The sequence below is a fragment of the Diorhabda sublineata genome, chromosome 9 (assembly GCF_026230105.1).
Source record: "Diorhabda sublineata isolate icDioSubl1.1 chromosome 9, icDioSubl1.1, whole genome shotgun sequence".
Classification (NCBI taxonomy): Eukaryota; Metazoa; Arthropoda; class Insecta; order Coleoptera; family Chrysomelidae; genus Diorhabda; species Diorhabda sublineata.
The window spans coordinates 10,540,714-10,553,350 of record NC_079482.1 but is presented as its reverse complement, the minus strand read 5'-3'; positions in this window follow the sequence as shown (position 1 = coordinate 10,553,350).

The window sequence follows — 12,637 nt, the reverse complement described above, 5'->3', positions numbered from 1 at the left end:
TGAGGAAGATAGATTCTAAAAATTTTCAATCAACACAAAGTGACAATCGACCTCAATGGGCTTCAATGGATGTAAATCGACGCTATATGACCAAGTTAGTTGCAAACTCACTCAAATATAAGAGAATTGATGAGATTCGACTTGAAATGAGGAAGATAGACTTTGAAAATTTTCAATCAACACAAAGTGACAATCGACGTCAATGGGTTTCAATGGGTGTAAATCGACGATATCTGACAAGATTAGTTGCAAACTCACTCAAATATATGGGAATTGATGAGATTCGACTTGAAATGAGGAAGATAGACTTTAAAAATTTTCAATTAACACAAAGTGTCAATCGACCTCAATGGGCTTCAATGGATGTATATCGACGATATCTGACAAAGTTAGTTGCAAACTCACTAAAATATATAAGAATTGATGAGATTCGACTTGGAATGAGGAAGATAGACTTTGAGAATTTTCAATCAACACAAAGTGACAATCGACCTCAATTGGCTTCAATGGATGTAAATCGACGATATCTGACCAAGCTAGTTGCAAATTAACTCAAATATACAAGAATTGAGGAGATTCGACTTGAAATGAGGAAGATAGACTTTAAGAATTTTCAATCAACACAAAGTGATAATCGACCTCAATGGGCTTCAATGGATGTAAATCGACGAGATCTGACCAAGTTAGTTGCAAACTCACTCAAATATATGGAAATTGATGAGATTCGACTTGAAATGAGGAAGATAGACTTTGAAAATTTTGAATCAACACAAAGTGACGATCGACCTCAATGGGCTTCAATGGATGTAAATCGACGATAACTGACCAAGTCAGTTGCAAACTCACTCAAATATATAAGAATTGATCAGATTCGACTTGAAATGAGGAAGATAGATTTTAAAAATTTTTTATCGACACAAAATGACAATCGATCTCAATGGGCTTCAATGGATGTAAATCGACGATATATGACAAAGTTAGTTGCAAACCCACTCAAATATATGAGAATTGATGAGATTCGACTTGAAATGAGGAAGATAGACTTTAAAAATTTTCAATCAACACAAAGTGACAATCGACGTCAATGGGCTTCAATGGGTGTAAATCGACGATATCTGACAAAGTTAGTTGAGAACTCACTCAAATATATGAGAATTGATGAGATTCGACTTGAAATGAGGAAGATAGACTATAAAAATTTTCAATCAACACAAAGTGACAATCGACGTCAATGGGCTTCAATGGGTGTAAATCGACGATATCTGACAAAGTTAGTTGCAAACTCACTCAAGTATATGGGAATTGATTAGATTCGACTTGAAATGAGGAAGATAGACTTTAAAAATTTTCAATCAACACAAAGTGACAATCGATCTCAATGGGCTTCAATAGATGTAAATCGACGATATCTGACAAAGTTAGTTGCAAACTCAATCAAATATATAAGAATTGATGAGATTCGACTTGAAATGAGGAAGAGAGACTTTGAAAATTTTCAATCAACACAAAGTGACAATCGACCTCAATGGGCTTCAATGGATGTAAATCGACGATATCTGACCAAGTTAGTTGCAAACTCACTCAAATATAAGAGAATTGATGAGATTCGACTTGAACTGAGGAAGATAGACTTTGAAAATTTTTTATCACTACAAAGTGACAATCGACCTCAATGGGCTTCAATGGATGTAAATGGAGGATATCTGACAAAGTTAGTTGCAAACTCACTCAAATAAATGAGAATTGATGAGAATCGACTTGAAATGAGGAAGATAGACTTTAGAAATTTTCTATCAACACATAGTGACAATCGACCTCAGTGGGCTTCAATAGATGTAAATCGACGATATCTGACCAAGTTAGTTGCAAACTCACTCAAATATATAAGAATTGATGAGATTCGACTTGAAATGGGGAAGATAGACTTTAAAAATTTTCAATCAACACAAAGTGACAATCGACCTCAATGGGCTTCAATGAATGTAAATCGACGATATCTGAAAATGTTAGTTGCGTACTCACTCAAATATATGGGAATTGATGAGATTCGACTTGAAATGAGGGAGATAGACTTCAAAAATTTTCAATCAACACAAAGTGACAATCGACCTCAATGGGCTTCAATGGATGTAAATCGACGATATCTGACAAAGTTAGTTGCAAACTCACTCAAATATACAAGAATTGAGGAGATTCGACTTGAAATGAGGAAGATAGACTTTAAAAATTTTCAATCAAAACAGAGTGACAATCGACCTCAATGGGCTTCAATGAATGTAATTCGACGATATCTGAAAAAGCTAGTTGCGTACTAACTCAAATATATGGGAATTAATGAGATTCGACTTGAAATGAGGAAGATAGACTTTAAAAATTTTCAATCAACACAAAGTGACAATCGACCTCAATGGGCTTCAATGGATGTAAATCGACGAGATCTGACCAAGTTAGTTGCAAACTCACTCAAATATATGGAAATTGATGAGATTCGACTTGAAATGAGGAAGATAGACTTTGAAAATTTTCAATCAACACAAAGTGACAATCGACCTCAATTGGCTTCAATGGATGTAAATCGACGATATCTGACCAAGTTAGTTGCAAACTCACTCAAATATATGGAAATTGATGAGATTCGACTTGAAATGAGGAAGATAGACTTTGAAAATTTTGAATCAACACAAAGTGACAATCGACCTCAATGGGCTTCAATGGATGTAAATCGACGATATATGACAAAGTTAGTTGCAAACCCACTCAAATATATGAGAATTGATGAGATTCGACTTGAAATGAGGAAGATAGACTATAAAAATTTTCAATCAACACAAAGTGACAATCGACGTCAATGGGCTTCAATGGGTGTAAATCGACGATATCTGACAAAGTTAGTTGCAAACTCACTCAAGTATATGATAATTGATTAGATTCGACTTGAAATGAGGAAGATAGACTTTAAAAATTTTCAATCAACACTAAGTGACAATCGATCTCAATGGGCTTCAGTAGATGTAAATCGACGATATCTGACAAAGTTAGTTGCAAACTCACTCAAATATATAAGAATTGATGAGATTCGACTTGAAATGAGGAAGAGAGACTTTGAAAATTTTCAATCAACACAAAGTGACAATCGACCTCAATGGGCTTCAATGGATGTAAATCGACGATATCTGACCAAGTTAGTTGCAAACTCACTCAAATATAAGAGAATTGATGAGATTCGACTTGAACTGAGGAAGATAGACTTTGAAAATTTTTTATCACTACAAAGTGACAATCGACCTCAATGGGCTTCAATGGATGTAAATGGAGGATATCTGACAAAGTTAGTTGCAAACTCACTCAAATAAATGAGAATTGATGAGATTCGACTTGAAATGAGGAAGATAGACTTTAGAAATTTTCTATCAACACATAGTGACAATCGACCTCAATGGGCTTCAATAGATGTAAATCGACGATATCTGACCAAGTTAGTTGCAAACTCACTCAAATATATAAGAATTGATGAGATTCGACTTGAAATGGGGAAGATAGACTTTAAAAATTTTCAATCAACACAAAGTGACAATCGACCTCAATGGGCTTCAATGAATGTAAATCGACGATATCTGAAAATGTTAGTTGCGTACTCACTCAAATATATGGGAATTGATGAGATTCGACTTGAAATGAGGAAGATAGACTTTAAGAATTTTCAATCAACACAAAGTGATAATCGACCTCAATGGGCTTCAATGGATGTAAATCGACGAGATCTGACCAAGTTAGTTGCAAACTCACTCAAATATATGGAAATTGATGAGATTCGACTTGAAATGAGGAAGATAGACTTTGAAAATTTTGAATCAACACAAAGTGACAATCGACCTCAATGGGCTTCAATGGATGTAAATCGACGATATCTGACCAAGTTAGTTGCAAACTCACTCAAATATATGGAAATTGATGAGATTCGACTTGAAATGAGGAAGATAGACTTTGAAAATTTTGAATCAACACAAAGTGACAATCGACCTCAATGGGCTTCAATGGATGTAAATCGACGATATATGACAAAGTTAGTTGCAAACCCACTCAAATATATGAGAATTGATGAGATTCGACTTGAAATGAGGAAGATAGACTATAAAAATTTTCAATCAACACAAAGTGACAATCGACGTCAATGGGCTTCAATGGGTGTAAATCGACGATATCTGACAAAGTTAGTTGCAAACTCACTCAAGTATATGATAATTGATTAGATTCGACTTGAAATGAGGAAGATAGACTTTAAAAATTTTCAATCAACACAAAGTGACAATCGATCTCAATGGGCTTCAATAGATGTAAATCGACGATATCTGACAAAGTTAGTTGCAAACTCACTCAAATATATAAGAATTGATGAGATTCGACTTGAAATGAGGAAGAGAGACTTTGAAAATTTTCAATCAACACAAAGTGACAATCGACCTCAATGGGCTTCAATGGATGTAAATCGACGATATCTGACCAAGTTAGTTGCAAACTCACTCAAATATAAGAGAATTGATGAGATTCGACTTGAACTGAGGAAGATAGACTTTAAAAATTTTTTATCACTTCAAAGTGACAATCGACCTCAATGGGCTTCAATGGATGTAAATGGAGGATATCTGACAAAGTTAGTTGCAAACTCACTCAAATAAATGAGAATTGATGAGATTCGACTTGAAATGAGGAAGATAGACTTTAGAAATTTTCTATCAACACATAGTGACAATCGACCTCAATGGGCTTCAATAGATGTAAATCGACGATATCTGACCAAGTTAGTTGCAAACTCACTCAAATATATAAGAATTGATGAGATTCGACTTGAAATGGGGAAGATAGACTTTAAAAATTTTCAATCAACACAAAGTGACAATCGACCTCAATGGGCTTCAATGAATGTAAATCGACGATATCTGAAAATGTTAGTTGCGTACTCACTCAAATATATGGGAATTGATGAGATTCGACTTGAAATGAGGGAGATAGACTTCAAAAATTTTCAATCAACACAAAGTGACAATCGACCTCAATGGGCTTCAATGGATGTAAATCGACGATATCTGACAAAGTTAGTTGCAAACTCACTCAAATATATAAGAATTGATGAGATTCGACATGAAATGAGGAAAATAGACTTTAAAAATTTTCAATCAACACAAAGTGACAATCGACCTCAATGGGCTTCAATGAATGTAAATCGACGATATCTGAAAATGTTAGTTGCGTACTCACTCAAATATATGGGAATTGATGAGATTCGACTTGAAATGAGGGAGATAGACTTCAAAAATTTTCAATCAACACAAAGTGACAATCGACCTCAATGGGCTTCAATGGATGTGAATCGACGATATCTGACCAAGTTAGTTGCAAACTCACTGAAATATATAAGAATTGATCAGAATCGACTTGAAATGAGGAAGATAGATTCTAAAAATTTGTTATCAACACAAAATGACAATCGACCTCAATGGGCTTCAATGGATGTAAATCGACGATATCTGACCAAGTTAGTTGCAAATATAAGAGAATTGATGAGATTCGACTTGAAATGAGGAAGATAGACTTCGAAAATTTTCAACCAACACAAAGTGACAATCGACCTCAATGGGCTTCAATAGATGTAAATCGACAATAACTGACCAAGTTAGTTGCAAACTCACTCAAATATAAGAGAAATGATGAGATTCGACTTGAAATGAGGAAGATAGACTTTGAAAATTTTCTATCAACACAAAGTGACAATCGACGTCAATGGGCTTCAATGGGTGTAAATCGACGATATCTGACCAAGTTAGTTGCAAACTCACTCAAATATATGAGAATTGATGAGATTCGACTTGAAATGAGGAAGATAGACTTTGAAAATTTTCTATCAACACAAGAGGACAATCGACCTCAATGGGCTTCAATGGATGTAAATCGACGATATCTGACCAAGTTAGTTGCAAACTCACTCGAATATATGAGAATTGATGAGATCGACTCGAAATGAGGAAGATAGACTTTGAAAATTTTCAATCGACACAAAGAGACAATCGACCTCAATGGGCTTCAATTGATGGATGTAAATCGACGATATCTGACAAAGTTAGTTGCAAACTCACTCAAATATATAAGAATTGATGGGATTCGACTTGAAATGAGGAAGAAAGACTCTGAAAATTTTCAATAAACGCAAAGTGACAATCGACCACAATGGGCTTCAATGGATGGATGTAAATCGACGGTATCTGACAAAGTTAGTTGCAAATTCACTCAAATATATGAGAATTGATGAGATTCGACTTGAAATGAGGAAGATAGATTTGAAAAATTTTCAATCAACATAAAGTGACAATCGACCTCAATGGGCTTCAATGGATGTAAATCGACGATATCTAACAAAGTTAGTTGCAAACTCACTCAAATATATGAGAATTGATGAGATTCGACTGGAAATGTGGAAGATAGACTTGAAAAATTTTCTATCAACACAAAGTGACAATCGACCTCAATGGGCTTCAATGGATGTAAATCGACGGTATCTGACCAAGTTAGTTGCAAACTCACTCAAATATATGAGAATTGAGGAGATTCGACTTGAAATGAGGAAGATAGACTTTGAAAATTTTCAATCAACACAAAGTGACAATCGACCTCAATGGGCTTCAATGGATGTAAATCGACGGTATCTGACCAAGTTAGTTGCAAACTCACTCAAATATATAAGAATTGATGAGATTCGACTTGAAATGAGGAAGATATACTTTAAAAATTTTCAATCAACACAAAGTGACAATCGACCTCAATGGGCTTCAATGGATGTAAATCGACGGTATCTGACCAAGTTAGTTGCAAACTCACTCAAATATATAAGAATTGATGAGATTCGACTTGAAATGAGGAAGATGGACTTTGAAAATTTTCAATCAACACAAAGTGACAATCGACCTCAATGGGCTTCAATGGATGTAAATCGACGGTATCTGACCAAGTTAGTTGCAAACTCACTCAAATATATGAGAATTGATGAGATTCGATTTGAAATGAGGAAGATAGAATTAAAAAAGTTTCTATCAACACAAAGTGATAATCAACCTCAATGGGCTTCAATGGATGTAAATCGACGGTACCTGACAAAGTTAGTTGCAAACTCACTCAAATATATGGGAATTGATGAGATTCGACTTGAAATGTTGAAGATAGACTTGAAAAATTTTCTATGAACACAAAGTGACAATTGACCTCAATGGGCTTTAATGTATGTAAATCGACGGTATCTGACCAAGTTAGTTGCAAAATCACTCAAATATATAAGAATTGATGAGAATCGACTTGAAATGAGGAAGATAGACTTTAAAAATTTTCAATCAACGCAAAGTGACAATCGACTTCAATGGGCTTCAATGGATGTAAATCGACGATATCTGACAAAGTTAATTGCAAACTCACTCAAATATATGAGAATTGAGGAGATTCGACATGAAATGAGGAAAATAGACTTAAAGGATTTTCAATCAACACAAAGTGACAATCGACCTCAATGGGCTTCAATGGATGTGAATCGACGATATCTGACCAAGTTAGTTGCAAACTCACTGAAATATATAAGAATTGATCAGAATCGACTTGAAATGAGGAAGATAGATTCTAAAAATTTGTTATCAACACAAAATGACAATCGAACTCAATGGGCTTCAATGGATGTAAATCGACGATATCTGACCAAGTTAGTTGCAAATATAAGAGAATTGATGAGATTCGACTTGAAATGAGGAAGATAGACTTCGAAAATTTTCAACTAACACAAAGTGACAATCGACCTCAATGGGCTTCAATAGATGTAAATCGACAATAACTGACCAAGTTAGTTGTAAACTCACTCAAATATAAGAGAATTGATGAGATTCGACTTGAAATGAGGAAGATAGACTTTGAAAATTTTCTATCAACACAAAGTGACAATCGACGTCAATGGGCTTCAATGGGTGTAAATCGACGATATCTGACCAAGTTAGTTGCAAACTCACTCAAATATATGAGAATTGATGAGATTCGACTTGAAATGAGGAAGATAGACTTTGAAAATTTTCTATCAACACAAGAGGACAATCGACCTCAATGGGCTTCAATGGATGTAAATCGACGATATCTGACCAAGTTAGTTGCAAACTCACTCGAATATATGAGAATTGATGAGATCGACTCGAAATGAGGAAGATAGACTTTGAAAATTTTCAATCGACACAAAGAGACAATCGACCTCAATGGGCTTCAATTGATGGATGTAAATCGACGATATCTGACAAAGTTAGTTGCAAACTCACTCAAATATATAAGAATTGATGGGATTCGACTTGAAATGAGGAAGAAAGACTCTAAAAATTTTCAATAAACGCAAAGTGACAATCGACCACAATGGGCTTCAATGGATGGATGTAAATCGACGGTATCTGACAAAGTTAGTTGCAAATTCACTCAAATATATGAGAATTGATGAGATTCGACTTGAAATGAGGAAGATAGATTTGAAAAATTTTCAATCAACATAAAGTGACAATCGACCTCAATGGGCTTCAATGGATGTAAATCGACGATATCTAACAAAGTTAGTTGCAAACTCACTCAAATATATGAGAATTGATGAGATTCGACTGGAAATGTGGAAGATAGACTTTGAAAATTTTCAATCAACACAAAGTGACAATCGACCTCAATGGGCTTCAATGGATGTAAATCGACGGTATCTGACCAAGTTAGTTGCAAACTCACTCAAATATATAAGAATTGATGAGATTCGACTTGAAATGAGAGAGAGAGAATTAAAAAATTTTCTATCAACACAAAGTGACAATCGACCTCATTGGGCTTCAATGGATGTAAATCGACGATATCTAACAAAGTTAGTTGCAAACTCACTCAAATATATGAGAATTGATGAGATTCGACTTGAAATGAGGAAGATGTGCTTTAAAAATTTTCAATCAACACAAAGTGACAATCGACCTCAATGGGCTTCAATGGATGTAAATCGACGGTATCTGACCAAGTTAGTTGCAAACTCACTCAAATATATAAGAATTGATGAGATTCGACTTGAAATGAGGAAGATGGACTTTGAAAATTTTCAATCAACACAAAGTGACAATCGACCTCAATGGGCTTCAATGGATGTAAATCGACGGTATCTGACCAAGTTAGTTGCAAACTCACTCAAATATATGAGAATTGATGAGATTCGATTTGAAATGAGGAAGATAGAATTAAAAAAGTTTCAATCAACACAAAGTGATAATCAACCTCAATGGGCTCCAATGGATGTAAATCGACGGTACCTGACAAAGTTAGTTGCAAACTCACTCAAATATATGGGAATTGATGAGATTCGACTTGAAATGTTGAAGATAGACTTGAAAAATTTTCTATGAACACAAAGTGACAATTGACCTCAATGGGCTTTAATGTATGTAAATCGACGGTATCTGACCAAGTTAGTTGCAAAATCACTCAAATATATAAGAATTGATGAGAATCGACTTGAAATGAGGAAGATAGACTTTAAAAATTTTCAATCAACGCAAAGTGACAATCGACTTCAATGGGCTTCAATGGATGTAAATCGACGATATCTGACAAAGTTAATTGCAAACTCACTCAAATATATGAGAATTGAGGAGATTCGACATGAAATGAGGAAAATAGACTTAAAGGATTTTCAATCAACACAAAGTGACAATCGACCTCAATGGGCTTCAATGGATGTGAATCGACGATATCTGACCAAGTTAGTTGCAAACTCACTGAAATATATAAGAATTGATCAGAATCGACTTGAAATGAGGAAGATAGATTCTAAAAATTTGTTATCAACACGAAATGACAATCGAACTCAATGGGCTTCAATGGATGTAAATCGACGATATCTGACCAAGTTAGTTGCAAATATAAGAGAATTGATGAGATTCGACTTGAAATGAGGAAGATAGACTTCGAAAATTTTCAACTAACACAAAGTGACAATCGACCTCAATGGGCTTCAATAGATGTAAATCGACAATAACTGACCAAGTTAGTTACAAACTCACTCAAATATAAGAGAATTGATGAGATTCGACTTGAAATGAGGAAGATAGACTTTGAAAATTTTCTATCAACACAAAGTGACAATCGACGTCAATGGGCTTCAATGGGTGTAAATCGACGATATCTGACCAAGTTAGTTGCAAACTCACTCAAATATATGAGAATTGATGAGATTCGACTTGAAATGAGGAAGATAGACTTTGAAAATTTTCTATCAACACAAGAGGACAATCGACCTCAATGGGCTTCAATGGATGTAAATCGACGATATCTGACCAAGTTAGTTGCAAACTCACTCGAATATATGAGAATTGATGAGATCGACTCGAAATGAGGAAGATAGACTTTGAAAATTTTCAATCGACAGAAAGAGACAATCGACCTCAATGGGCTTCAATTGATGGATGTAAATCGACGATATCTGACAAAGTTAGTTGCAAACTCACTCAAATATATAAGAATTGATGGGATTCGACTTGAAATGAGGAAGAAAGACTCTAAAAATTTTCAATAAACGCAAAGTGACAATCGACCACAATGGGCTTCAATGGATGGATGTAAATCGACGGTATCTGACAAAGTTAGTTGCAAATTCACTCAAATATATGAGAATTGATGAGATTCGACTTGAAATGAGGAAGATAGATTTGAAAAATTTTCAATCAACATAAAGTGACAATCGACCTCAATGGGCTTCAATGGATGTAAATCGACGATATCTAACAAAGTTAGTTGCAAACTCACTCAAATATATGAGAATTGATGAGATTCGACTGGAAATGTGGAAGATAGACTTGAAAAATTTTCTATCAACACAAAGTGACAATCGACCTCAATGGGCTTCAATGGATGTAAATCGACGGTATCTGACCAAGTTAGTTGCAAACTCACTCAAATATATGAGAATTGAGGAGATTCGACTTGAAATGAGGAAGATAGACTTTGAAAATTTTCAATCAACACAAAGTGACAATCGACCTCAATGGGCTTCAATGGATGTAAATCGACGGTATCTGACCAAGTTAGTTGCAAACTCACTCAAATATATAAGAATTGATGAGATTCGACTTGAAATGAGAGAGAGAGAATTAAAAAATTTTCTATCAACACAAAGTGACAATCGACCTCATTGGGCTTCAATGGATGTAAATCGACGATATCTAACAAAGTTAGTTGCAAACTCACTCAAATATATGAGAATTGATGAGATTCGACTTGAAATGAGGAAGATATACTTTAAAAATTTTCAATCAACACAAAGTGACAATCGACCTCAATGGGCTTCAATGGATGTAAATCGACGGTATCTGACCAAGTTAGTTGCAAACTCACTCAAATATATAAGAATTGATGAGATTCGACTTGAAATGAGGAAGATGGACTTTGAAAATTTTCAATCAACACAAAGTGACAATCGACCTCAATGGGCTTCAATGGATGTAAATCGACGGTATCTGACCAAGTTAGTTGCAAACTCACTCAAATATATGAGAATTGATGAGATTCGATTTGAAATGAGGAAGATAGAATTAAAAAAGTTTCTATCAACACAAAGTGATAATCAACCTCAATGGGCTTCAATGGATGTAAATCGACGGTACCTGACAAAGTTAGTTGCAAACTCACTCAAATATATGGGAATTGATGAGATTCGACTTGAAATGTTGAAGATAGACTTGAAAAATTTTCTATGAACACAAAGTGACAATTGACCTCAATGGGCTTTAATGTATGTAAATCGACGGTATCTGACCAAGTTAGTTGCAAAATCACTCAAATATATAAGAATTGATGAGAATCGACTTGAAATGAGGAAGATAGACTTTAAAAATTTTCAATCAACGCAAAGTGACAATCGACTTCAATGGGCTTCAATGGATGTAAATCGACGATATCTGACAAAGTTAATTGCAAACTCACTCAAATATATGAGAATTGAGGAGATTCGACTTGAAATGAGGAAGATAGACTTTGAAAATTTTCAATCAACACAAAGTGACAATCGACCTCAATGGGCTTCAATGGATGTAAATCGACGGTATCTGACCAAGTTAGTTGCAAACTCACTCAAATATATAAGAATTGATGAGATTCGACTTGAAATGAGAGAGAGAGAATTAAAAAATTTTCTATCAACACAAAGTGACAATCGACCTCAATGGGCTTCAATGGATGTAAATCGACGATATCTAACAAAGTTAGTTGCAAACTCACTCAAATATATGAGAATTGATGAGATTCGACTTGAAATGAGGAAGATATACTTTAAAAATTTTCAATCAACACAAAGTGACAATCGACCTCAATGGGCTTCAATGGATGTAAATCGACGGTATCTGACCAAGTTAGTTGCAAAATCACTCAAATATATAGGAATTGATGAGATTCGGCTTGAAATGAGAAAGATAGACTTTAAAAATTTTCAATCAACGCAAAGTGGCAATCGACCACAATGGGCTTCAATGGATGTAAATCGACGGTATCTGACCAAGTTAGTTGCAAAATCACTCGAATATATAGGAATTGATGAGATTCGACTTGAAATGTG